The sequence below is a fragment of the Hakea prostrata genome, chromosome 3, assembly GCF_041222555.1.
Source record: "Hakea prostrata isolate BN-2017 chromosome 3, UWA_Hpros_2, whole genome shotgun sequence".
Lineage (NCBI taxonomy): Eukaryota > Viridiplantae > Streptophyta > Magnoliopsida > Proteales > Proteaceae > Hakea > Hakea prostrata.
In genome coordinates this window covers 56,392,766-56,397,221 of record NC_142602.1, presented here as the reverse complement: position 1 = coordinate 56,397,221, position 4,456 = coordinate 56,392,766, and positions in this window count along the sequence as shown.

Sequence of the window (4,456 nt, the reverse complement as noted above, 5' to 3'; positions counted from 1 at the left end):
TGAAAATGGCGGCTCTGTGAGTGATAATTACTGGACGTCATTCTTAATATTTAAATGATTTAAAAATCTAATGAATTGAACACGTGTCATGGGTACTTTGAAAAGCAAAATACGTCTTTTGATTTCATGCGCAATTAACGATAATTATTATTTTATTAATTAAATAATATATTTATGAATGATAATTATAATTGATACCTTTCTTAAATAATTTAAAGATTTAATTAATTGAATATGCAAGATTATTTTAAGAAAAAAAAATATAGCCATAGTTTTTTAATTCATGTTTTAATAATAGCAATATGCTATAATATGATAATTTGGTGGACAGAAATATTACATATGAATCGGCAAAAGTCAAACCATGACCTATTTACTAAGAGACATTGGTGTTATCCCAACACTAACTTTTCACGTCTGCATTGCTAATGTGGGTGAATTTGACCGTTGCATTATCGTTTGAAGGATGGGTATCCTATTCCTAGCTTCAAATGATATATATGGTTTCCATTTAATATCTCAAATCTTAATTAATTTATTTTTAAAGAAGTACAACAAATCTCAATTTGAGCCAATGCATGAGTGGTCGATTGGTTAGACTGATATCTCTTATCAAAGAAGTGTTGGGGTTCAACGGTGAAGTCATGGGGTTAAAGACGGCATATAAAATATTCCCATCCTAAATATAAAAATCGCCTATTTCAAAAAAAACAAAAATCTCAATTTGAAGTTAATGCATGCAATATTGGTAAACCAGTACGAATTAAAGGTAATATACTTTGGCTAATTTTTATTTGGACCTTTGAGGTTTTGATCCTAACACATTTTCAAAAAAAAAAAAAAAAAAAAAATTTATTTACCTCGCCAGTGTTCTGAAAAAAATAATCTAAGGACGTAACGTTATTTTAGCAACTAAAATACTGTTATTATTTTTCTATTTTCTTTCTTCAATTCCTATTGTTAAATGTTTGTCCTTTTTTATGGAACCATTAAATGTTTGTCATGTATTAATAACTGGATCAAACAGTAGGAGTAGGGATATCAATTTACAGCTCGAACCATTAAAACCTAACTCCATCGGCCCGTTATAGCCCGAAACAACCTTAAATGGGTTGTGTTTGGGCTGAGGGGGCGGAGTCCACAACAACCCTAACCCAAACTGCAACCCATTAAAACCCATGTTATAGTCCGTTTTATAGTTTTATAGTTTTATAGTTCTTCCTATGCATGATAAATTAGAAATAAGAAAAGAACAAAAAAGAAGAGCACACCACAGGGTTTACTACTATTATGTGTGAGCTCCATGTATTGTGGTTAAGTTAATGTACTAAATTTTCTCTCTTTGTAACTTTTTTCTCCTTTGGGGGGGTTGTAACTTTTTTCTCCTTTGGGGGGGGGGGTGGTGGGATTATTGGTTGAATGCATCTTGTCATGAATAACTTTTTTGGATATCCCTGTTTTAGAGTTGTTTATTTTTTTATTTATTTGTTATGTGATTATGTTGTTTATATGCTTCTCTTGTGTTATGAATTTCCAAGAATCATATATGTTGATTTTAAGGAGGTGTTAGAATTTGAAACTGCTGAGCAAATTCTCAAGTATTACAACAAAAAATGTTTGATTACAGTTGTCTTTCAAATGCAATTTAAAGTGTTTTTGGTTATTACTCTTCTAAGCACCCTTGCTAGTACAATTATCCAACTATGCAGATGTGTATTCTTTTTCTGCTTCTTAGTTAGATATATGATTTTCTTTTTTCACTCTATTATATGTCTTTGTTGTCTTATAGTTTGTTATAGTTTAATTGTTTTCAAAATCTTTTAATTTAGTCTAAATTGTTAACCCAAACCAAGTCCAAACCCGTTAAGTCAACCTGAACCAAACCACACCAAACCGAAACTGGCTCAAAACCGTTATTTTCCTAATGGGCCATGTTTGGACTGAGTGTTTCTCAATCCGAAACCGTTAACTCTAGCTCAAAACCACTCCAAGCCACACTGTTGACACCCCTAAGTAGGAGTTAAAAAAGTAAGGCATGTATGTGAATATAAATATTTTTTTTTACTTTTAAGATTTTTTATTTTTAAATTTACAATTTCAACCCCCTTGTTGAAATCACTTTACATCCCAATGAAACCTAGTGTGAAACTCTTTTCTACATGATCCCTCTTTGCCTTTCTTAAGTTCATCTCTCAAACAGCCTCTCTCCTTCTAGGAGTCTAAGACAAGGGTGTTTATTAAGTTATTCAATATCATGACACCATGTCCAAGAGATTCACCTCCTTTGTTGGAATTCCTAGATTATGTAGGATAAAAGTTTCCAGATCTCCCCCTAATATCAATCACTTATTTTTTTGCAAATGATTGCAAGTCAAGCAAAACAATGCAGAAATCATCTAATATATCCTTCAAGAATACATGGTGGCTTGAGGACAACACAATAATCATGAGAAGTCTTCTATCATGTTCAGTAGAGCTATACCTCGACACACCCATAGGTATGTCTCTTCTCTCTTGAATATCAAGGAGGTGACTATATTTGGGATTGTCATTAGTAAGTCGAAGACAGATTTTTGTACTTGTATGACAAACTCGATAATAAACTAGCAAGGTGAAAAGAGAAACTCCTCTCCATAGCAGGAAAGGTGGTTCCCATTGAAGCGGTCCAATGCATTGCCCACATATGCTATTTTAAATCTTGGCTAAGGCAGTGCTTGGTATGACTTTCATTTTTTATTTTTACCCAATTAAATAGAAATGTAGCGTTTGGTACAATTTTATAAAACCTATTTCTATTTAAAACGAGTTAAAAGAAATAAAAAGTCCAAAACAGGTTGAGACCGCGGAAACACTCCCTATCAAATCAACAACACCGGGCAATAGTTTGAATAAGTTCTTGAGAAAATTTTGGTAGTTTGGACTACGACGGTTAGTGGGTATGCGTCAGAAGGGGCTAAAACCAAAGATGCAACTCTGGCTTCTATTTGGTAGTGATCCTTGGTCCAACATATGTATGCCAAGATTGGAGCAATACAAATTGCTCAAAGATTGTTTGATAAGATGCATGAGAAAAACACGGTTACTTGGAATGCCATGATATGTGGGTTAGCAACCTATATCTGCGGTCTTGTCTGAGATCAGTTGTTATCGTCTCCAAGTCTCTCCTTCATTTTTTTCATTTGGCTTCAATTCTGAGCATAAGAGATTTGGAGTGGTCTTAGTTTCTCAAAACAATCATTGCAGTTTACTGTACATACAAAATTAATGTTCTTTCAGCAAATAAATATCAGTCTTTCGTTAAAAAATGGCTTGAGTTGGTCCATTGACGCAGGATTGGGAACCCATTGTGATCCGAAAGAAGGCTCTGATTGCCACTGGTAAGAAGGATGAGAAGGTGGTTAACACAATTGGCCACGTGGGTGCCGATATAGAAACCATAAAGAAGTCTAGGGCCGGGTATTACACCCCACCCAGCCGGATCTAGACTCACCCGAATATCCATGGGGGTGATAACATTACATGATCAAGCTCAAAGAAAATGCCTAACAATAATACGGTACAGCAAAATCCAAGAGGAAGAAAAGGGAAATATAATATCAAATGTTTATGTAATACTTATTATTATAGTCATCCATAAATTGAAATTCAAAGTCAGTTGGAAGTCAAATTAGAGTTTAAGAAAAGTAATTGTTCAACGGAAGAAGTCTAATATCATCAAGGAAAAATTAGAAATTAAGTATCGCTTCTACCTTATAAACCAATAAAGCAAATAAGAAATGGTCACGAAAGCGACTACCTCTCCCATGATATCTCCACAGCTTCATAAGGGCTAGACACCGCAGGCACAGTCAACATAGGAACACATTTCGCCATGTCGTTTTGTGTCCTCTCCCGCCTGTCCCTCGAAGGACTCTGTCAGTGGTGGATTGATAACTCTATGAAATAGAGTTAAGATTGGTAACTTTATACTTGAGATGGCTTGATTTAGGAGTATTTTATCTTTGTTTTAGTGTTAGTATTCATTAGATGTTGTCTTATTGAGTCTTAACATGTTGCATCTTGTATAGGTCATTATTGTCACTCTTACATGAATTTCCCTTCAAATTAATGGATGAATTTGATTAATCCTCTTTCTCTTGAAAAATGTTGGTGAAGATCCATAATAGAAGAAGAATCTGTCCTCTAACTTTGCTGTAGAGTTTGCTGCAGCAGTACGAAGCAGAATATTCTTAGATCCAATTCAAGTGGAAATGACCAAAAACGGCTAACTTAATGGATTTTCTTCTTGTCATTCCATGAAAGATCTCAGCCGTTGATATCAAAGGAAAATGTTCTAATACTACAAGCCAATTTTAACCTAGGACTTTGGGGGAGAAGAAGGGAATAAAAGAGGAGAAAAGGAGGCAAAAACGTGGGCAAAAGAGGAGAGATTGCAAGACACATCCAAGAAAAAGAG